Source organism: Buteo buteo, chromosome 5, assembly GCF_964188355.1.
Source record: "Buteo buteo chromosome 5, bButBut1.hap1.1, whole genome shotgun sequence".
Taxonomy (NCBI): domain Eukaryota; kingdom Metazoa; phylum Chordata; class Aves; order Accipitriformes; family Accipitridae; genus Buteo; species Buteo buteo.
The window spans coordinates 37,156,009-37,180,390 of NC_134175.1; the positions used below are offsets into that span (position 1 = coordinate 37,156,009).

At 44.7% G+C, this 24,382-nt stretch overlaps 1 long non-coding RNA gene across 1 annotated transcript; it reads right to left on the reverse strand.

The window, feature by feature from the left end:
• Positions 1–3,110: 3,110 nt before the first annotated feature.
• On the reverse strand, positions 3,111–16,929 carry LOC142031663 (uncharacterized). The gene is made up of 3 exons (XR_012650586.1): positions 16,725–16,929; positions 4,552–4,632; positions 3,111–3,179 (listed from the first exon to the last, which is right to left on the reverse strand). It is a non-coding gene; the product is annotated as an uncharacterized LOC142031663 (long non-coding RNA).
• Between the last annotated feature and the right edge of the window lie 7,453 nt (positions 16,930–24,382).

Sequence of the window (24,382 nt, forward strand, 5' to 3'; positions counted from 1 at the left end):
TTAGAGCAGGCGTGCAGGAGCTGGAATAGCCGACTGGATCTTAAGTTTGGTCTCTTCGGAAAGAACTCCAAAGCAAACTCTAGAAAGTATGGCTCCTGGGGAATGGCATAAGGAACATAATCTGAGTGATGAAGAGACCAGAATGATTATTTAATTTCCACTCTTTGGAAATCCTTTGCTGTGTATCTGTGTGAAACAAAATAAAAGTGTAACAGTGAAAGGAGCTTGCAGGACTATTTGTTGATTATTCCTTTCCTTTCCTTTTTCCTTTCCTTTTTCCTTTCCTCTCCTCTCCTCTCCCTCTCCCTCTCCTCTCTGCATGATGCATACCATTGAACTGGGAGATGAGACAAGGAGTAGAAAAGAAGCCCAGCCTATTTTTTTAAATGGATGTTAGTGAAAAGATGAGTCTGGGTGAACAATTTCTACACATGCTGAAGAAGAAAGAAAAGTTTCTCATCCACTCTCCCAACCTCAGCCCCCATTTTCATATTGTTTGACCTGGGAGTTTTCTAAGATGCCCTTCAATAACCTCTCCCCTACTCTTTCAGAAAGCCAGAAATATTCTAGAATTGTTGCTTTAAAATGATTTTTTAAAAATTACATTTAAAAGTATTTTATTCCTATTTCCTAAGAATATTTATGTATTCTACAGCCAGAAAAAAAAGAAGAAGAAAAAAAAAAAGAAGTGATCTTCTAATTGTTCTGTTCCCTCTCATGGGCTAGAAAGCCTCACTCAGTAATTCCCACTTTTATGCTTGTAATTTTGTGGTTGAACCAGCATGCAAATTTTAAGACAACTCCCTGCCTTGATTTCACGAAGTGTTTAGGGAATCTCTTGCAGTGGTTAATTATCTTCATACTGAAAGTCAGAGACTTGCAGCTCATTTTCTAGTTTACCTTCTGACTTCACCTTGCAACCACTGGATCTCCTGCCTTTGCTGACTAGCTCAGAAAACTCTCCCGCACTAAACCTATTCTCCCACTGTGTGTTTTAAGGTTGCTGTAGGATCTGGAGCTCATTAGGCACGTTCCAAAGATACAAGACAGGGCTGTGCCTTGCATAATGTTTTTGCAACCTGGAGGGAGAGGGGAGAGAAAATGAGCAAAGGAAATGGATAAAAAAGGAGTGATGCATAATAAGTCTTTCACTTTACTGCGGTTCTTGACTTCTCTTAGCTTTGCTCTGCCTTGCTCAGGAGGGCTTAGGATGAGGGAGAGGACAGCCCAGAATCAATATCTGAGCCCAGACCTCATGAGCACTTTACTTCATCTCCAGTCAGTGAGGAGTTAAGCTCAGCCCTGTCTCTCCACTACACATTAAGGACTCAATCTGTCTACCTAATTTAGAAGCTGGGATAGTTTCCACCAGCTGAATTTATTCCCTGGAGCTGAGGTAACTTGGAAGACTGAGTCAGGTCTCAAGGTAAGCCTGGAGTGCCTAAAAGCTTTCTAACGTAGGAGCAGCACTTTGAATAAGGAGTTAGTAAAATACTGCTTGCTGGCTATTGCTGCCTCCCTCTGCAGCTCTGGCTAGATGTGATGAAGGGAAGAAGGGGGAGTATTCAAGGGGGGGTGGAGGGCAGGAGGAAATTTTGTGACCTTTGTCTGTTTCTCCTGCACCACAAGGTTTATCATAGACCGAGCAGCACCTTTTCTTTACATGTGTGAACTCCTTATTACGCTTTGACTTGGCTACCATTGTTCCATCCCAGCTAAACATCAGCAATGTGCCCCTTTTTGGAGAGTGTTAAACAGAGCCTTCTTGGTAGGTCAGCATGAGCCTCTTGGGGGGAAAAAAAGGCATGTACTATCAAGCATCTGAGAAAGACTTGGGACAAGTCAGTTCACCTAAAATGTGTACATGCATATATCTCCTTTCTTCCCAAACAAAACATCTTTTAGGTGGCATTAGTAAATCAGCAGTTGGACTGTCAGATGTGGAAGAAAATTCAAGGAAATGGCAGCTGTATGCAGGCTGAACTGTACGTAGGTGGCATTGGATCCATTTGGGAACGACTGGCATAACTCAGGTCACAGGAGAAGCTGAGTAAAAGACTGAGGGACATTACAGATGAGGCAAGTTATGCATTGGCAAAGCTGCTTGGTTTCCTGCAATGGGACTGAACAGTGGTGAAACTGTCCATGGACATGATAGTCAACTCCAGGCAGGGAGATGAGAAAGCAGTCATTGCACAGCTGGAAAGGAGCCTGCTTTCACCATTCCCGAGTGCCAGGTCCTCTCCTCACTGTACAGAGGCACAGCTCCACATCCAACAGACAGGGACAAGAGCAGTTCAGAGGAAGCTCAGAGCAGTGATTTCCCCCCTACTCCTCCAGTCCCTCCTGGATCGGGGCCACACCACTTTGTTGTGGTGGTGGGCCTAGGTTTGTTTTGACTCTAGCCTGTTGTTGCTAGCATGACCTGAAGCCTTAATGACCATTTCCTATTGAACTAAAAGTTTCCCAATTAAGCTGGACAGCAGGTAAACAGGAGGAAGAAAGCTTTAACAGAGAGCCTTGCCAAAGCTCTGCTGGATCATCCAGTGAGTACTGGAGAACTTGGCAGGAGAAGAATCACAGGGTTGGATCAGGGCTATTCATTTTTTGCTAACTACTCCTGACATTTCTCTTCTCACACTGATGCACAGCATTCAAAGGTTTTGCCAGAGGTTCCTCTACGCAGGTTCACATCTCACTCTTTGACTGTTCATTGACACAAACCTTGAAAGGGGAAAAAAAATTAACTTAATTGCTCTAGGGTGGAGGGGGAGAGAAAAGAAAATAGTAATATTAAAAACATAACTGCAACCCACAGGATCTGTGGAATAGGGAAGGGTGTGCTTGAGCAAATGCTAGGATGTCATTTGGCGAGACGTTTCTACCTCCAAGGTCACCCAAGTGTTTTGACTGAATAATAAAATGTTGTGTGTCTTATCCTGAAACCTGGGAGGACTGGGAAACAGCAGGGGTGGAGGAGTAACAGAGAGGGAGGGAAAAGGGGGGTTGTGGGAGAGCAACTCAGTCCTTATTGCTCTAAACCCTGTGGAGCCTGATCACACAAATATTTCCAGATCCTGGCAGTAGCATTTGTAACACAGAATATGTGATCATCTTAAGATCGATCCCACATTTATTTTTCTTTAATTGCTGGATGTTGCAGCCTGTCCTCCCAGCTCCTGCAGGGGAGAGAAACAAGAAGCCAGAATCATGAGTGTTTTACTCTACGTGCCCCAAAATTTTGCTGATGGCATCCCAGCTTGAAAGAGAAGATGATCTACGGAAGGAGAAGAATTTGTAAGGGGAAAAATTCCCACTAAGGACATTGCTCTTTACCTGTAGGATTACGAGAAACAGTTCAGAAAGGGGCAGGAATTCTGTTACTGGTATCTCAAAGGGAAAGAATCAAGCCTACATTCTTCCAAAATATTCTTTCCCTTAAAAACCAAAACAGCCCCTCTCCCCCCAAATACTTTCTAACATCCTATGTGAGGAGAAGGTGGTATTGGGGCTCACTTGTGTGCCACCAGCTCTCTGCCTTATAAAGACAGGCAGCAGTTCCTAAGTTATAAACCAGAGAAATTAATCTTTCCTTTGCCAGGATAAATATCCCAGATTCAGAGACTTTTTTAACTCTCTGGTCCTACAGTATCTCCTAAAAGGCAAAACTTCGAAGTGTCATATACACTTTGCTTCTCTAATCCAGCAGGAAAAAGCTGTTGTATTAAATTTGGACTGTTTAATCCAAATTGAAAACCCAAAATGAAGTATGCTAACTGTAGATAGCAACAGAACAAAAGCCTATAGGGAGATCAGAGGTTAAACCCAGGCTGCAATGTGGAGTAGTACTCCAGTGGCTTCTCCTTTCTGCAGATCTGTCCTGTGTCAGCTGCCTCCTGTAACTGTCTCCAGCTCACACTTCCCACAAAAAGAATATGCGGATCTACTGTTCAGTGCTCCTGTAGTACAAACAGAGCAATAAGGACTTGCAGTGCCACAGAAAGCCTGGAAAAAAGTTTGCTAGCTCTACTGTGTGGCCTTAGTGTTGCACAGTGGTTTTTAATGCAGAAAAGAGGAGCGGTGTTTGTAAGGAAAAAGAGGATAAGATAGGTAAGGGGCTTGGGAGGTCAGCAATCCTTGTTGTAAATGAAAGCAAGACAGGACAACAAAGTTAAGCAGTTTACTTCTGTGGGAAAGAGAGCAGGGGTGAATGAGGGCCTTTTCCTCTCTTAATGTAGTGGGGGCTTTCTCTATAAATACAGTCTCTAAAATATATTATTATTTATAGTATTTATCTTTTGGTATACTTAATTTACATTTCTTTCTGTGATCACATGAATCATGCAGTCAAAACCAGGAACTATTGAGTAGTTCCCCAAAAGATAATACATTTGTTTCTACCACCAGTGCATTATAAACAGATCAGATCAGCAAAGGGAGTTATACTGAGGTCTGCGTCAGTAGATACTGATGATTAGCACAGGCCAGCTGCTGACTGGGAGATCTGTTGCTGTCCATGTGTGGGTCACTGCCTGAGGTTTGATATCTTACCTGAGACTGAAATCTGAACTGATGGACTTGAATCAGGCTCCAGTGGAAGGCTTTGTAGATGTGATCCAAATCTCTTCAAGGCTGTAGAAAGTTTTCAAAGGTGAATGGAGTTAGACAGCAGAATTTTTTGTGTAGGTCCAGGACATAATGAGAGTGAAGAATTTTGCTCAATTGAAAAACCTTAATGTTGCCTCTGCTTGTAAGAAGACCTAGTGCAGAATCCCAGAGTAAGCCTTGTGACCTTGAACCAGACCCCAGTGCCTTCAGATTGTCCCATTTCCCCTGGGAAAAGGAAACAGAGCTGGTCAACATCTTCAGTTCTTTGTGGCTTTTTGGAAAATGACCATAATCCCACCTTGAGTCCAAAGAGAAGCCTGCTGAACTGGAAAGAAATTGTGCATTACTCTAGTGGTGATTCCTCTGGTTGGAGAAACTGGAGCACTGGCCAACTTTCTGTTGCAGTTGTGTAGAGTGTAGGTGCTCAACTGTTGTCTGGGTAAAAATCAGGTTGCTACTCACTAGGCAGTGTGCCTAGTGTTAGCACGAAGGCTTGGGGTGCTTGGGTCCACGATGGGCTCCACAGGTTGGGGACCTAGCTGTAGTAGTAATCAGCAGCTATACAGTACCAGGTAGCAGAGAGATTGCATAAGAGGAAGGAAAAATATTCCCTGTTGCTCTTACTCAGAATGGTCATCAGAAGCAACAGTTACTCAGAGGAACATGGGGATCACCCCGCAGATTTCAAATAAGCCTGAGGTTTGATCCTTATGCAAGCAAACACTACCAACTATGGCAAATCTTCTGGAAATCATAACAGCTTCAAGAGAAATTGTACTCTCTGTGGTGTGTAGGACCAGCTTTTCTCCTGGTCTTCCACAGGAAACAGGGGCATAAAATGGCATGTTCAAATCAGAAAGCAGTGGGGAATTTTAAGAGGAAGGATAGTAATATGAATAACACAGCTCCAAGTCTGTGTTAGCATCAGCAACCACTTCCCCAGAATGCGATTGTCCTCACTGGATAGTCTAAGGAAGCCTGAATCTTTAGAAGTAATAATAGCTTTAATATTTATACTACAAGCAGTTAATCATTTTATGAAATGCTTTGCAAGCAGCCACCTTACCTGGGTGCTGTTGGGTAATTATTTACTCTTAATGGTTGCTCTTGTGAAAGAGAACAGAAGGAGCAAGGAATTCCTTTCCTTCACACTTTTCCTCAGCCTGTCAACTTCCCATTTCCACTGGCCCCTTGTCCTGCTGGAGAAACTGAGGCTTGTCTGAACTATGTCCAGTTAGACAACATGAGAATTAGATGCTCGGTTTGGAAGAGGAGCTGTCACTTCCTGTGCCCATATAAAGACCAAGTGCAATCTGAGGGTGCCCTTTAAGAGCTCCTACAAAATAATATTGCTGTTAGTTTAAGCTCCAGGGCACCACAGAGTACTCCCCTATCTTTCTCTCTCTGCTTCTCTCTGGAGTCTGGTTCATCTACCACATGCATTTTTGCACAGCCTGAACTTGCTTGCTAGAGGTCAAACACTGATGCTTTTATTTCTGCCTCAGCCCTCCTGACTGAAGAAAGAATAAATATTTGCTTAAAATTAAGCCCATTTTGGTCTGGAACTTCAGCAACAAAACAGTTTGGACACTCTGCAAAAGAGGAAAGGATCCAGCATGCCTTGCCTCCCTCTCCCTGCCCCCCTCACCCTAGGATTCCAAAAAGACTCAAAGTATTTTGCACAATATTTGAAAATAAATATTGCTCATCCTTGAGCCGATAGTTTGGAGCCCAGACGGGCTCAGGATTTATAACGGAAAGAATGATGCAAGCTTAACGCTATGTGAGCCATGTGTTCTTACCATCCAACAACCAGCTCCCATCCGGTCTCTTTCTTGCATGAATGGTCATTTTCTTCCACAATATTCCAAGGACCCAAGATGCTGTGCTGATTAACCCCTTCCTGCAGGTTTTGGACCCCAACAGTGGTCATTATTGTGCTTAAAAGTACTAGTCAGTAACAGATAATGTTTTATTATCGTTATTCTTTAGATGCCTTCTTCTCAGAAAGGGCTTGCCTTTTTTCATAGTGCAAAGATATTTCCTTGAGATCAAGCAAAGACTGGAAAAAAGATCTGGAAAAGGAAATGATGGGATAGCATTATTAATTTGGAGGACGGAGAAGACAGAGAAAAGTCATCCATCACTCCCAGTCCTCTCTGAAGAGAGCTATCATGGCTTGCCCACAGGCCTAATAATCTTCATCATTTTGAAAGGGAAACATCCCACAAGGAAAAGTTGGGGAAGCTGGAGGTATTGAACAAGCTGATCTATAAAGATAATTCGTTCCATGTTTCTGCACTTTTGACTTGCTGAACAGTTTGACTCATGAGAGCAGAATAATGCCAAGGTGTTATGGTCTGGAAGTGCAGCTCCCTGCAGATAGGGACTTGGCTGGGCTTGAGCAATTACCTAAGAGGAGCATCCTGCACCTGAACGTGAAGCTTCCCGTGGAACCATGCTCCAACGATCAACTCCATCTGAGGCTCTCCCTGCCCATGGCCTCGCCCCAGCTGGTAGCATGCGAGACCATGTGCATTCACGTGAACCACAGAGAGAACAAGAGAACAGGGTGAGAAATGAAATGCCCCAGTGCGATCCTCTCCTCTCTCCACTCCACCCCACTCCACCTTGAGCCTGGCCGGTGGTTTTCCCACAGCAAAGTTGACTGGGAAGGCTGGGAAGGGGAAAGGAAAAGAGAGGAAAGGCAACCCCAGTTTCAGGGAGCAGTATCGCAAGTGGAGCCCTGTGTCACGCACAGGCAAGCACATGACCATGCCAATGTACCAATTATCCTTTATAAATAGACGCGAGCAGATGTTCAGCCGGCAAGTGGCTGCGTCGGTTGAAGCCATTACAGCTTGCAGATACTTGGCGCAGCCCTCCAGCCGAAGATTACCTCTCCCGCAGCTCTGCTGGCAGGCAGCTCTGCTTCAAGCAAAAGTCAGCCGGATTAGCTCATACCACCTGGATGAGCTGCTTGAGTGGTGCTGGCTGAATCTGCACTGGAGCAGATGAGGGAGTGCTCTCATGATCCTTTCGGTTGGTAGTGAACAGGGGCCAGACATCTTCCACGAAGCACAGCGAGGTCTGGAGGAGGGCATCTTGCCTTGCTCAGACCTATATGTATGCATGGAAAAACATGTGCATGTTCTGCATGCTCAGAAGGAAGGTTGTATGATAAGAAGCTAGAATATGTAGCCAGGAGCTTTTGTTCAGCCACCAACTTTCTGATGATTTCAGGGCTCCTATAACCTTCTCTCTTCCCTCCCTCTCTTTAGTCTGGATGCTAATTCTGGCACAGGACTCACCCTTTTACCATGACTTGTGCAGCATCTAACACAATGGAAGACCACCTGTAAATCTATAATGACAAGCTAAAAAAAAGGTGAGCAGGCACTTTTGCAGGGAGGTCATTTGGAGTTAACCTTTATCCTGTGCACGTAGAACACATATCACAGCTGGTTCAAACTTTATTCAGTGCCTTTAACTGCTTCCATAGTATACCAGAAAAGAGTAGTATGGTCATACTCCCTCATTTCTTTTCTGTGCCTCACACATCCAGTATTACGTTCACAGGCACGTAAAGAAACAGTAGACCACTGATGTGAACATATGGCTTTTCTCCTGCTATGCTGGCTTGTATAGGGTAAGATACACACAGATGTGGGGAAACATATGCTGATTTAAATAAACCTCGCAAAGTGCCAGAGCACACAGAGAATCCCCTCCGAAAAATGAAACAGACAAGTTAGGCAAACTGCAAGTTGGGAGGGATCTTTTGTTTTCTCTCCCTTTTTGTTTTTTGGCCTGTTGAGCCTCTAGCAAAGTTGGTATCACTTGCCCCCTGGCTGGACTCAGACAACAGCAATATAACTCCTGATTCCCAGCCTCAGCAATACCATTTTTGCTTTTGTTAAGCCTGGAATCCAAATTTAATTAGCACAAAAATTAAAATGAAAATAAACCTTGGGACAACTGAACTCTGGGTCACAAAAGCAGAGAGGTGATTGACAGCTGAGGAGGAAAAGGAGGTAAACGATGCGATTAGCTTCCTTCTGATTCATCCATTCACCTACGGGGGCTTGATTTGTGAAAATCAAATATGATATCAGTATGGATGCTGGGGCCAAAGCAAAATATAAACTTGCACACACAAAGGAGAGAGATCCTATCTGTACTGATGAATTCCCTGGGAGAGAGCTTGGGAGAGTTAGCCAAGCCTTACAAAGCAGTGAGCTCCTGACATGCTTCCAAGAGGCGTGAGTATATTGAGTTGCCCAGCGCTATGTTTGCAAGCTGGAGCTCTTCTGTGAGATATTAGCTGCTACCTCAGCACCTTGAGGAAACCTCAAGTGACTCAAGCTGTCCTTGAAGATGAATATATGTGTAGAATAATTGCTCCACTTTGACACATGAAACAGCATTTTGTCAAGGCACGTGACAGAGGAAGAACTGGGTTGCTAAGAAAGGAGGGAAGGAAATTTCTTTTAATAGATCCCATGAGCTAAGGTCCCACTGCCTAGCACACCCTCAGTTACATGGCTTCTCTCCCAGTCTGGGACTCTGTGTATCCAGTGTTCCAGTCACAGGTCTGCCTGACCGACAGACTAAAGGAACAGGACAGATCATTGCGTCAAATACAGACTGGTAGGTTTTTTTGCCATGAGCACTGTCCACTGGCTTACACATGTTTCCCTGCTGTTGCATGAAGCTGCATGGGGCACACTTGTGTGTGCATAGAATCCCTCCTGCTAAGGGTAGTACTCTTGTGGAGTACACAAGAAAGCAAGCAACTCAACACACAGATTCTGCTGCATATCTGTGATCTCAGATGATCCTTGCTCCTGAAGGCTCTTCTGTTGCTGGAAATTTAAAAAAAAAAAAAAAATTAAAAAATTCCAGGATTGCTATGAAGCCACTTCCTAAAGGCCATCAAATTAGCATTACAAATTTTTCAGTGGGGAAGCTTTTTATTCAGTCAGTCTCCAAAAGGAAGGAGGACTGGGATTTGCAGTCCAGTGAAGTCTTCTGATTTTAGCCACAGGAAGAAACAAAGCAATTAGCAACAGAGCAACTTTCCCCTGATGCACTTCCCAGGGACCTGTATTCATTGTACTAATTGAGCATGAGCCCCTTGGAGGAGAAAAGGTGTCCATGTTGTGGACATATGTTCTCTATTTTGAGCCACCCAAGAGTAGAACTACTTGTGTAAAAGTTCCCCAACTTGTTTCCAATCTGATTGGCCCAAGTTTGCAAAGACTTCGTTATTTAAGTAGTTAACTAATCCAGCTCGTTGTGGCTGAAACGGGTAAGGGAGCATGCAATGGGAGAAGCTGTTGGCAGGAGAGGTGTGACAAGTACAAGGGGAAGTGATTTCTCCCATCAGCACAGCTGTTGGCAGAGGGCACATCTGTCTGCACCATTAATTTCTACTGAGATTGTCAGTGGGATGCTGTGGGGAGGAAGCTGTTCACCCCTCTGAAAGCCAGCAGATTATCTAGTGTGTCTTCTGGCACTATATAAATCATATTTTTTAGCCTGAAATGCTCTCAGAGAGCATGTTTACCTCTCCTTCTGAAGGAGAGAACAGAAAAGAATCTGGGGACTTATGGTTGAACTGGGGACTTATGGTTGAACTGGGGACAAGCTTTCAAGATAGTCTTGGCTTCACAGAGGAACTGGATTTAAAGTAGATTTCAGCACACATAAAGCAGGCTCCCACCCTCCTGGTGACAACTGCAGGAGAGATGATCCTGTTTGTGCCACGGCACGTAGCATTGACGTGACTGTCCCATTCCAGCTTGCCAGCTCAGAAGGAGAGCTGAGTTTGTGGTGAGGATGGGCACCTGCTGACTCTCTGCACGAGTGCTGGAGCCCAATCCCGGGGGATCGGCCAATGCCCGCCTCTGCAGTTGCTCCTTGGAAAATGAAATGAAGCTGTTGGAGCTATCAGCCTAGTCCCTTTCACAAGCAATAAATTCACAGTGAATGCAGCAGAAACAAAGCTCTTCTAAATCTGCTTTACTTTTCAACGAAAAAAAAAAAAAAGAAAAAGAAAGAGGAGGCTTAGCTTAAGAAGGGTTTCTGCTGGACCTTGGCTGTAATGGTACAAAAATACTCTGAAAGCATGCTTCCTAGAGATGCAGAGCTTAAAGGCCACAGAAAGGCTGCAGACCCCAAACAATAGCCAATTATACAATCAAACAAGCTGTTAATGGCAGCCATTCACACTGCTTGTGACTGGAAGATCCTCACAGTACAAGATCTTCAGGGGTTTGCCTCAAATCACCCTTTTTGCTTCGATACAGGAGAGGAGACTGAAGTACTGAACACATACTGGAACTGTACACAGCTGGGGTTTTTCTGCATATAACAAATCAGTTCCCAGACCTGGAGTAGAACACAGGTTTCTTGAAGTCCAGGTCATTGCATGACTCACAGCCTCTCCCTCCATCTGATGTGAGTGCAGAAGTCCAGCTGAGATCATGCAGTGCTGTGCCCAAGCCACTTCTGTTCCGAAGGAATAATGGAGTTTTACACTGTCAGGCACATTAATTCGGCTGTGCTACTCTTAGACCAGGCAGCCTGTCTCCCGGTACTGCCTGTTGCTCTGTGAACTTATTGCCTTAATTAGGACTTGTTCAGAGATCTCTGGTTTGCCTTTCTGTTGCTGGGTGGAGACATGCCCTGAGCTAGGGCTTTTTTTGGGTTTGAATTTTTCCCCTCTTTCTTTCCAGCAAAATTGCAACAATGCCTGTTTCATGTTGTTCCATGGGGCTTCCCTTTGTAAAGAAAACTCATCAGCCTTGCTAATATAATCACTCAGCGATGCCATGTCAAAATGTGAGTAAATGAATAACCACAGTCTTTTCAACACATCTCTCTGTGCAAACAGATGTTTAGAAAGAATGCAGTATGTTGCAGGAAAAAAAGTCAGGAAGCAATAATGTCTAAGCAGTTGGGGCCTGGAGCCTAATGCTATGGGTATGGCCACTGCAGCCAATGGGGAGAAATGGAGATACACTTTCTTCCTGAAAATTGAAATTCTAAGTTGTCAGTATCATTAACTCTCAGATCCTGGCCCATTTCCATGTCACTGCCACCTCACCACCCCTCCTACAGTAGTGATGTCCCTTTCAGGTTTTTTTCAGGATTATTTTATGGGTCTTCCAGTGAAGGCACTGACTGTTAGAAACATCACATTAGAAGGTTGTCTTATGGCAGAGGTGAGCTATTTTATTGCAGTCATCATTCATGCCCCTCTTAGGAGTAATCCACAGAACCAGGGTTGGAAATCATGGACCTGTACTTGCAGCACTGTGCTTTGGAGCTTCTGCATAGCTTCAGTGTTAGTTGTGAAATAGCCGTCATGGTTCACTCCAGAGGAAGGAATGGAGTGCTTCCATAGGGACAACCTACCTGTTGGGTATGAATGACTTAAGTCAAGAGCCCCATAGAAAGAAAGAAGAAATGAACTACAATCCAATCCATCTTATGCAGCGACTTCTGTGGCCTCAGTGTCTGAAGTGTCTGAGCATTTCAGAATGTTTGTACGATATTTCCCCTCTCAGTACGCATTGCTTTTAATTTCCCATTTTACAGAGGACAGTTAAAGTACAATTCTCACACTTCAGTGTTTCTTCCTACCCTGATTTTAGATGTCTACAAGGGAGATGCTGTAGGCTAAGCTAGTTATCCAAGCTTGTTTGCAACAAGTGGAGAGAAGTCACTATTAGAAGGTGATTCCCCTGTCTAAACATACGTGTTTAACCAGTTCCAAAATATTTCCCTGGAGTTTCCTTCATTGGCCCTGTCATGATTTTTTACACCTTCTTGTTAATGCATCTTCCTGTTCAAGGAGCTGACATTTGTTAAATAGGATGCGGAGCTCCTCTGCTATAGCATTTGCTGCTCCTAGTATAAAAACAGATGGATACTATGTCCAGGACACAAGTATCATTTGGGATGCCTGACATTCTAGATATATAAGATAGTGGTGAGGATGATTACTAATGAACCTAAGGAAGTTCTAAGAAAGAAAGTTAAGACAAAGGGATGTTTGTTTATTCCCAACTGGGCTTCCACAGGGTCAAAGTATCACACCCATAAATCCCTGGTGTGTTCATATGTCTCTACGTTAGTGTAGAAAAAAGATAAGGTGGTGCCAACATTTCCATTATGCTGCTCCATTTGCGAAGTTTTGAAAGTCAGCCATAAATAAAAGCACTCTGGAAGACATTTTGGCAGATGGCATCCTGACTCGTGAGTGAATCTGGTTGATTTTGCTTTCCATTTACATTTTTTGACTTCTTTTCTTAAAAAGAAGACAAGAAAATGACTCCAGATAAACACAAGACCCAAAACATTATGACACAAAAGCATTACTATGGGCTACAAGACCACTTAGCAGGAGAGAGAAATAATGATGTGCAAATATCTGAAGATCATCCAAGAAGAAAGATCAGTCATTCAGGGAGGTCCAGGGTGGAGGGGGGCTAACGCAAGATGTAGAGAATTAAGAGCAGTGGGTTGAGGCTGAGCAAAGGAAAAATTAGCTTGAGGAAAACTTTCCTACGAGTGGACTAGTCTCCCAAGGCAGGAGATGGAAACCTGATTGTTTGAGTCACACAGCCCTGTACTGGCCCTGTTTCTGAAGAACTGTTGCGGTGAGCTATCCCACATGGGCAGGGAGAAGCCTGTGTACCTTGGAGATTTCAATTCCCCACTTGGATGACTCACTTCAAAGTGCAGGATGAATTTTAAGTTGGTGGGTTAACTGCCTGAGCGGTGCTTGCCAGGACACGTGTCTCTGCTAAGATGGGAAGACTTCATTGCTTAGATAGTGCTAAAGTTTCACCTGCTCCGCAGGCATACCAGAACTCATCAGTTGTTAAGCCACCTCTACCCACCAGCACAGAAAAAATACAGAAAACATTACCTTCTCTCCTTCCGACCCTGGCAGCTGATGAATGTTTATGGAGCAGAAGAGACTGTTTGTTTGAAGTCATAAAATACATAGGAATGGAGGAGAGGAAGATGGTTCAGTGCCTGGGAAGACCGAGGGTGCAGCTTTTAACAGTCCTATATAGCCCTGTAAGAACCCCAAGAACCATTTTCAAAAGCTCCGTCATTCAGCAGACCAAGTCACACCTATAGTTCTCGCTTTCTCTCTCCCTGCAGCTGCCTTATGTGTTGTTCAGGAAAGGAATCTTCTTTGCTTACCCAACCCAGGTGAACCCTACCTTTTCATTGACACTTAAGTTACTAGCTCACATAGCTGCTCTTGACTATTTAATCCAAGCCTGATTCTACTCCTGGCCTGTGAATTTTTCTAGGTGCAAGGCAGAGTCTCCTTTTCTTTGAGGGCTTTGCTGTAATTCAGCCAGTATGAGAACTGATCCGGTATAGGACCTTCACTTTCCCCCTCCCTTTTCATTAACAGCTTCTTGGAAAGCATCTCTCCAACTGCTTGCTTCCTCCTACTGGTGCTGGCAACTGATGGAAACAATTGCTCATGTTTGCACTGAGTGGACATACTTATTAATTCCAGCAGTAAACACAGAAAGGGCAAATTCTTCAGGAAATGGGGACAGATTCCTATTACACATCTCAGTTATACTTCTGTACCAGAATGACACTTCGAGGTCTGAATGGGATCCGCGTCCACGGACAGTGGAACATGCCCCAATATACTCCAGAGCTCAGGACCCTGGTATGGTACTAAGCACCTTATTAGGCTAGTGGGCATCTCTACAGAAGCTGCTATAGGTATGGAAGTCAGGTGAGCCAGGGCATGTGTCATGGTGATGGTCATTGTTGTAGTGCAGGTTGGAAGGCTGGGGTCTCAAACACCCTACCCTTGGAGAAACCAAAGTGGTAATTTGGGTTATTCCACATGGAGGACTGAGTTCAAGGGTGACATGGCTCAGAGGTTTATTCAGACCTTCTCTGAAATCAGGCTCAAACTTGGCCTGTTTGTTTCCACGAGGAGAGCATCTGCACGCCTTTTTGCAAATCTCCCAGCAACAATGATATAAATAAAACCCTAGACTACAGGACTGTCCTGCCAACTTGTCCTGCCCTTTCCGACAGGGGGGGCTTATTTCATGTAATACTACTTATATCTACATGGAAACTTCTTTTCTTTTTTTTTTTTTTTTTTTATCTTGGCAAGGAAGCAGGAAAAGCTCTACCAAGCTAATGATTAATGCAAGGAATCACATCCTCACATATTGAACAAATAAATATAAGCTAATATAAATAGGAAAATACTCTTGGAATTTGTCAGTCAGTGGTCTTATTATCTTGAGCTCCAAAGCCAAAATTGCAGACTATGGTTTACAGATGCTTTTCCCTCTCCTCCTCCTTTTCCTTTTTTTTTCTTTCTTTTTTTTTTTTTTTTTCAAGGCAGCTCAAAGGGGCTTGTAGGTCCCTTGCTAGGAATTGCTCCTCTGACAGAAAATTCACTCCCCTTTTCAAATGAGTTTGGCAAATGTTAGTGAAAAGGTTGCTAGTAAATATTCTTTGAAAATATTTATACGTTTCTGAGGGTGCATGAAAACTGTTTGGGCTGCAGTTCACAGAACTTCCACCCCACCAGAGACCCAGGAAATTCTTCACCATGTTTTTTGCCCCAGCTACTCCTCTGTTCCCAGGATGCCTGAGACACCACTTTCTCTTTAAAAGTCGCACATATGAAAAATGAAAGGGAAGAAAAAAACAGGGCAAAAAGAATGTAAAAGGGACCCATGTTTTTAACCATTTTTTCATCTGGTTATCTGAGTTTAGAGGAAATCACAACCAGTCTTCCTAGACACTTAGGTGCTCAGTTGTAAGGGTCATGGAGATGAGGGGTTTTGTCTGGGATCATTGATAAATTGGTGCAAGAAGACTTTTCTACATACTATACTTCGCTAGTTTGGGGTTTTTTTTATTTGTAGCCCCCAAGTCAAACCCTTAATTTGTCTGAAGTTTCTTGTCCCTAACTTTCAAATGAAACCAGTCTTACTTAGGTGAGTTTGGGACTACTCTGAGTCTTCACTGAGAATTTAAGTCAGCAGAGTCATGGGATAAGTAGGCATATTTGTCAGTACATAGCTATTCCCTGGCTCAGGCCTTCAGTTTTGGATCAGAGCTATAGAAGCAGAGGTTCCGGCGGCAGCCATCAGTAGTGAAAAAGACTGAATTTTCAAGTGTCAGCTCTATAGTCTTTCTTCTTTACTCCATGGGCATTAGGAAGGGAGAAGCTGGTGAACCTGTTCCTACTTTAGGGTTCATGAGGCTGAATTTGTGTGCCAAAGTCTGTGTTTTTCATTACCAGCAAATTTTCCTCTAGATAATATTAATTCTCCCAAAATTACTCATTAAAGAAAAAAAAAAAAATCCCACAAACTACTGATTGTTCAGCAGAGAAATATTATCCAAGAGCTCCTCTACATTAGATGTTTTCATTGCATTCCTCTCCCCGCTTTGCTGCTTTGACTCTGTGAGTTGCACTTTGGTAAGAAGGACCTTTGGTTGTAAGTCCCTCCAGGATCTCACATGAAATGAGCATGATAGGTGTCAGCTCCCTACTTTCTGGGCCAATTGTCAGGATCACAGAAAACTCCCAGTACAGTTGGCAATCTTCTGTTAGAGATCTCAGCTGGGAGGCCATGTGAACCACTGGCCAAAGCTGCAAAAAAAATTTGAGCCGGTTTCAAGGTTCGAAGGGGAAGGAAAACAAAAAAACTTTGCTAATTCCCAACGTTTCTGCTGACTCAGCATCAAAACAACTGGAAATTTCTCCTTGACTGGAAGAGATGTGTCCAAACATAAAGCCTGGACCTGGCCACACTTTTGTGCTGTAAGAAAGTTTGTAACCAGACCTCCTCTCTACAGTTGGCCCCAAGCCAGTACTCACAAAGAAGAATGAAACCCCTCTTTGATTGTTTAATGCAGCCCAGGAACTAGAGCAGAGCTGGACACAGCCATGGTTTTGGATGGGAATATCAGGGGCCAAAGAGGACACCCCACACTGAGCAATAATGCCGAGGGGCAGCAAACAACATTTTGAGGTCATAATTATTCATATTCAAGGAAAACCCAAGGGTCTGCTTCAGCCAGGGACTCACCTTTCTGTTCTTCACAGATGAATCAGAGTCTCCAAGCAAGACCCAAGTCTTCCCAAATTCTGGTGTGAATGTTGTGGATTCAGCAGAACTGTGCTCAGTCTTTGAGCTCCAGGAGATTTCCATGTCAGTAGTTTTGCTAATTCGGTCCTTTTTCTACACTTCTCTCAGAGTCCTCTCCCATAAGTACTCCATCTGCTCTAAGAGCCTGCGCTGCTGGAGTTGGCCACGTAATCACGTAATCAATTTACCATCCCCAAGCTTGGCTGACTTTGATAAAGAGGATTTAGGGGGTTAATTTGAGCCCTCATATTTCTGAGGGGACTCTATACTTAGGAAACTTTCTGCATTGCTCTTCAGCATGGATTAGTTGTTCTGCTTCCCATAAAACCTTATGTCTGCCAGCTTGCCTAGGATTAGAACTAAAATGGAGGGTGTAGATCCTATTGCCACAAATAGAGCTTCTGCAATAGGGCTGCTTTGCTTGGGATATGAGCCAAAGTTATAAATATTGAGGGCCTGATTTTTCAGCCCATCACAGTTGCAGTATATATATATATATATGTATGTATGTGTATATATACACATACATAGATATGTGCTTATGTGTGCAATACCTCACACCCATGGTCACCCTGAATGCACACAAGCAAACTTTTCATGCTGTCCTTGAAAACTTCATATGCCAGGACAGAGCCACGCTACTATTAGTGATGTTTTGGGACACAAATTAAATTAGAATTTTTGTCCTCAGTGCGACAGACTTGATGTTTTTAACTCTCAGGGGACACATCTCTCTGTGTTGTGGTTTTGTGTGACATTCACAAGGAAAGATGACCTGGAGACCTGCTCGAAAAGGGAGGCTTTTCACTTTATGGTTTCAAATGATGCCTCTAGCACTGCGTAACTGTGTTCTCTGCTTTCCCTGAGGGGAGGGTCTTCCTTGGGAATACAGAAGGAAAATGTCAGTCAGACTAGTCAGCTTGTTACTGGAAGCCTGTTGTCTCTTCCTCTGGCTTGTTTGTAGACCTTGATTAAATCTTGAAAGGGGCACAGCTGTTCCTGGTACTAACTGCCAACCTCCTCTTTAAATGAGCAGCATTAATTCTCTGTGTTGGTTATGTTACCGCTCATGAAAGATGGTGAATGGGCTGCTTGCCAACAGAGGTCCACAGACACGAAGGCTGGTGGTGCGAACACTCTGCAGCATGTCTTGAAGAAGCCAGTCTGCGATGGAGAAGAGCCATCAGGGCCTTGAGGTGCTGCTGGTCATGGGCCGACTGTGATCTGGCTAACTGAGCTGGAAAATGGTCCTGAGGGACTCAGCGTCAAAGGCAGGAGATAGAGGATCAGTGGAGAGAAGTTCAAAACCTCCATTTCTGACATTCTGCAAGCCTGGTGACCACTCTGAATGGCTGTAGGGACTGCACAGACACACGAGTACTGCTGAGAGCAGAAGTACTCCCCAACTCTCTGAATTCCCACTGTCCTGAACAGGGCCAGGATGAAAAAGCATCTCCACTCTCCTGCTCCTACAGCCTTGGAAGGAAGGAAGGAAGGAAGGAAGGAAGGAAGGAAGGAAGTGGAGACAACGCATGTGAAAAAGCACCCAAAGCAGAAACCTCGACAGCTGCTGTAATCACAGGCAGACAATCCTCTCCTTTCGCAGCCTAACCTCACTGTCTCTTGCAGACTATGGTAGTGCAAAAGCCCTGCTATTGCAAAATCCCATGCATAGGTAGAAGGCCATGAAGATAGACTGGTTTTCCTTTAAAAATCCATGATGGTAACACCTAAAAACCCCAGCCCAAGCTCAGAAGGCCCCCATGGAGGGTATCGTGTAGATAGGTCGAAACAAACCCAACTATGCCTGACACTAAAGGTTTTTGAATTTGAGAGGCTATTCCATGCATCTGTATTAAATCTGCCCACTTCTTGCTGTGTGGGTCATCCTCGTGCCAAGTTTTCCTTGTAAATCAGGAGCAAAAAATATACTCCAGGCTTGGTGCCATGCAGTGAAAACACATGTCTTGTCTGTACATAATTGTACAGAAACTGGAGCCTCTTATTTTCCGTGAGAACAGGCCCCTGACAATCAAATCCTGTCTTTCTGAGACACTTATCTGGCATCTTGTCACATAGTTTCTGAGGATTTCATATGTCTGACTTTACCTTCCCCAAACTCCTGCAAGGTTGGGAGGTGCTGTTGGTTTTTTGCACTGATGAATTCTTCCCAATATATATACTTCTTTTATTAATTTCCTCCAAAAATGCTTATTAATTTCAACTAACATCACTCATGTTGAATTTCTTAGGTAAAAAAAAGTAAATTGGTCTGAAGTCTCAAAAATTATTCCTTTTTTTTTTTTGAAACATTACACAGATGTATCTATATTTAACTTTTCTTAAACAGAGATAATACTTCTCTCCCCACCTTTTTCCAAACCATGAAAATAAAACAAAAAGGTTTATTTTGGACTAGATGGAGTATTTATATTTGACCTCCCAATAAAACAAACTGCATTTGTTGTTGATGCTTTACTGGAAACATTTCAGATGAATCCCAGTCTACATACTTTTAATGTAGATTCTTAAGCTTGGCTTATAAATCAAAACATTTTTTCATCCCGTTATCACCTATTATATCAACAAAGCTTGTGGCATAGGTGATTTAAATTCCTTACCTAAGGTCACACAGAGCACTGGTGACAGAGAGCTGCATGGAGATCTCCCAGTCCTAGGGTACTGCAGGAAAGTGCACGAACTGGGACTCACCCTTCTCTTCAAAGCCTCTCCAATTATCTCCTCACTCTGCAAACCAAGTGAAATTCTTTTCAGAACTCACCCAATGAACTGGACTGTAAGAACTGGTGCCAAGGATTTTTCATGTTTTGAGATATTATTTCTTTTTCTTTTTTTTTTTTTTTTCTGGGAAATTATCTTTCACAGTCAGGACACTCTTTCCCTCTCCCCCCCCTTCCCTGCATATTTTCTGTTTCTGCTTTTTTTCACTGTAAATCTGGAAGATTTCTGATTTGAAAAGCATATTTTCTCTTCTGTTAGGAATGGGTAGAGGTCTGGCAAGCTTGGCCTTGCCATCTGCCCTGTCAGTGAAAGCTCTTGAGCTTCCAACTTAACCCATGGAGATGACCTTCTGCCACCCTCTACTTCTTTAGCATGAGATTTGGGGGCTGTTACTGCACATAAAGCAGACAGGCCTGGCTCCAGCTCTGTCAGGACCAGATCCACAGAGGTGAAACCCACAGAAGTTGAGAGCCTAAGTGTTCTCTGTGTGCTTAAATACCTTGTGTGGCTGGACCCAATGCAGCTGCTGATGGCAGGAGACCCTGCCTCCACGTCGTAGCTGCTCTGTTCAGTGTCCTGAGCAACCCCCTGCTGAATTTTCCCACCCTGCGGAGGGAAATTAAATTCTTTGTCAGAGCTGGGAAATCCCCAGAATGGCCTTAAACCACGTTTTTCAAAACGCAGTCGACACTTTGCAGTGTGCTCTGTTCATGCCTGCGCGTGCACACACACACAGCAGCTTGCTGCGCAGTCCTCCCCGGGGACAGCCGTGAGAGTTTATTTTACAGTAACTCTCATACGGTGGTTAATAAATGGCTCTCACAGCCCCTCTCATGCTTCAGATCCTCCTTCTGGGCTAACGCCAGCACCCTTCGAAAGCAGCAAGAGATACACATTTCCTTGGTCAAAACCATTCCCTGTGTCATCTTCCACCCTGTTTACTCACTGCAGCTCTGGGTTGGATGCACTAAATAGGCTGGGAGGGCCAGGCAGATAACCCATCTTCTCTCCCAGGTGGTTAAGGGAAGATTTGCAAGCTTTCGCCAGAAGGCAACGGTTCCCAAGTGGTCTGCCCTCTTGGCATGATGAACCATCTCCGCCAGGGAATCCAGGGGTCTGGATGACAGAGGGGCTTGGGAAAATTCACAGATGACCATGGTTCCTTGGGAGTGCAGAGCTGGGTCGCAAGGTGACCTGGTGCTGGTCCCCTCAGATGGGCTCCCTGCCTTGCTTCCCGCTCTCAGGAAGGGTTGAAGGCTGCCCTGGATCTCTGTCAAACACAGGGTATAACCATGGCATGGGGCTGGCTTGCAAGCATCCCTCTCCTGGTGGGACAGCACACCCCACCAGTGATTGTAGCCCCTCCTCAAGAAGGTGCGAGCACAAGAAGCAGGTGCTGACCACAGCCAGTACCGTTTGCCTGGTCAAGCTATGAGCTTCCAGCTGGTGTGAGGGAGATGTCCGAGGAGCACTAAATCACCTAGCTGGACTAAGAAACAGGTGGGATCCATGTGGCCCTTCGAGCCACGTAACAGTACTTTGAAGTTTTTTGCACAAATTCAGGAACCAGTTCTCTGTGCACCACTGGTTCTGACGGCAAAAATATTTCACGTGCTCCGACAGGTTCAATAAGAAACTCAGGCTCAACAAAATACTATTGCCTGTAAAATCTGGCCTTCTCTAATTTGGTACAGGCTTTCCCTGCACCAGCCACTTTGCAGACCTCCTCTGGTTTTGCTCTGGTTGGGTGCTCTGAAAAAAGGATTTGGGGAGGCAGTTGTGTAAATGGGACTGATCTGAGGAGGGGCAGTGGAGTGGGGAGGGGGACAGTGTTTTAGCAGGGACATGGGTGGAAGCTTTTCCCCAGCGAAAAGCAGGCTGGGAAGCAATGCTGTATGCATCCTCAAGATGGATGAAAGTGCTTTCCCAGCTGTGCTCACCTGGATATTGCCTAAAGATCCAGTTGAGGCGAGAGCCAGAGTTTAATGAGAAGAGCACGTGGGCTGCCAGCTGGGTCAGGAACCGTTCCCATGGTCACACGGAGTTTACAGGACAAAGCAAGAGACACATATTTGCTGCAAATGTCTGAGAACAGGAAACAAGTTGAACCCGGAAGGCGGGGAGGAAGAAGTGGGAGCCAGGAAAGAGGTTTGGCTTTGGGTTGAGGTACCACAACCTCCAAGAGAAAGGTGGTGAACTGGGGCTTGCGTTGGTGTCAACAGGTAGGACCATGCTCCCCTCTCCAGCCTGCAGCAGGGGAGAAAAGACATGTGATGGGTAATGTTGCATGTATTTAGACTTCAAAACTCTCTGCAGGGGCAGGTGGAAGCACTCAGTGCCCTGCCCAAGCCTGAAAGAAGGCTCTTCCATAACTCCCCAAGTGCTGGAATGAAATGCCCCTGTTCCTGTGATGAGGATACAGGAGTTCAGAGCAGAGGGCAGTGCGTTGTCCAAAGGCGTGCAGCAAGTAGACCTCCAATAAGAATTGCCCATTTTTCTGAAACCCTCCTGACAAAAAGCCACATCTTAACGGGGAGGTTGTGCTCTCCAACCCTGCGCCTGCTCCTTCCTAGTTCACGTCACCGAAGACGCTTGTACTGATCTGTCCCGGTTTGTCCTCTTCCCTCTGGAGATCTCTTCACCTGTGGCTGCAGACAAATTCTAGTCCTGTCCTCCATGGGGATTTCTCCTGTGTCCGCAGTAAAGTTTCAAGGATTCACTTGCCCTCTGGCCCAACGGTTTGGACACCTGCCTGCAGTACTAAGAGGCGCTGGCTGGGATTTCCCCAGCAGCCCGCAGGAGTCAGGTGCCCAGACTGCCCGCAAGGGAGGAGTGCCTCAGTTCCTCAGGCTCCCTTCAAATCCTCCAGGAAGAAGCCAGAGGCTGCGCAGACCAGGTGTCCTTCCCGCTCCAGCACCCCCAAATCCAACCCCCTGTTGCCTGAGGGGATGCAGAAGCTGTTGCCGCTGCCGGCAGCCAGCTGAAAACTGCTGATGTCCCCAGCCTGTCTGCAGATGTGCCTTCCTCTCACTCCTGGACCTTTCCAGACTGGTTGAGTTTGTTGGGTTTTGGTGTGGTTTACACAGATTCTTTGGGAAAGTTTCTCACACCAACTTGCCCCTAAGTTCCCATACAAAAAAAAAAAAAAAAAAAGATCCTGGCATTACACTTGCCAGAAACTTTTAGCTAAAGTAAAAGCCAGTAGCTGCTGCCTTTTTTTTTTTTTTAAAGTGGTTGTTTTAATTTTAAAAAGATAAATAAATTCAAAGGCACCAGTCCAGGCACTGGTTTTAATTTCTGGGAGGAGAAAAAAGCATCTGAAATCACTACCAGTTTTCTTTTTTTCCTGAGACTTGTAACTTAAAGCGACCAAAAATGATTGCATTTTTTGACAAGGAGCAGAACAATATCCTCCACGCATTCAGAACAGGAACCTTTCTGGACCATCCCAAATTAAGAACCCTGCTTGCAGCTGTGAATTTGGTGCTAAGAAATATCTAACTAGTAGATTATACCTTCACCACCCCACCACCCACCACCCCCTATTTATTTTAACATGAGCTTTACTGTGAAAGTAGGGAGAAATGAATTCTGGACAAATAGACAGAAATCCTCCCTGGAGTCAATCTTTGGGCTTTGAGGGAGAAGAGACTCATAAAGAAACTCTTTGGGTCCATCTCTAAAATTAAATGGCAGAAACTGCTGACACATATGGAAGATTTTACACCCAAAAGTTTGGCCCAGAATGTTTTCTTTTTCTGTTTAATTGTTATTTTTCTATTTCTATTTCATTTTAAGTGGCTTGCAGCTGATACACCTCTGCCAGTAAGTGAGTGCAGACTGAGTCACTGTTTTATATAGATCTGTCCATAAAGTTATGGAACTGACTTTTGAAATTTCTTGCCAAAGAGGAGGAAAGTTCAGGGGAGGGTAGGAGGAGCTGACAGAGGAAAGGGCAGAGGACTCTCTAGCGTTCCTGACCCCTTTGCTGAGACTTTGTGCTGAGAGCCTGATTTTTAGAAGATTGGCTGGATGGTTGATATTCTGGAGGCAGCGTGAGAAGTGCTCCTGAGGGGGTTGTAACAAATGGAGGTTTACAATGGCCACGCTGGATGCAGCATTGGAGTGAAAGCTTCAGTCAGTTTTGCACTGTCCAATATGAGTTTGCCCGGTTTGGGAGAGGGTTGACTCTTGTGGGTGTACAGCCAAATGTCTGTCCTTCACCTGCTTGTTGCGGTCCAGCTCCAAACACAGTCACTGAACATGCTGTCCCATCTCTAATGACAAGCAAGTTTCTAGCTGCTCTTGAAATCAGGACTCTCAGGCCTGTTCCTTCCTATCAAAGGATTTCCTAGAATTTCACAGCAAGGAACAAAGCAGAGGCATTTCTGGGCTTTGCAGCTCTGGCCACCTGCAGCTCCTGGGTTTCGTGCCATGTTGCCTCACTGAGGGGGCCCCGCTATGGAACATGGTGTTTCACCCACGTCTGGCCCAAAGCAGGATGTGTTCTCCCACAGTCAAATTTAGGTCCATTTCACAGGAAGGCTTGTTCAATTGCAATACAGCCTATGTCTGGCTGGCTAGGTTGAACGCCATGGGGGTAAAAAGCAAGGCAGAAATGCCAGTAATTCTGGCTTTGCCAGTGATGCCCTGTGGCCCCAAGAGTCTAAATCTGCACCTGACCAGACAACTTTGATAAAGACACATCTTTGCAGGAGTTGCAATGTTACAATAGCTTCCAGACGTGTTTTTTTTCCCTGAGTTTTGCAAGGCATGTTTGTCTCATCGAGGAGTTTCAGCAGGCTGGTAGTGTGCTTGGGCAAGACTCTCCCTTGCCCCTCTTTTTTTTCCTGAAT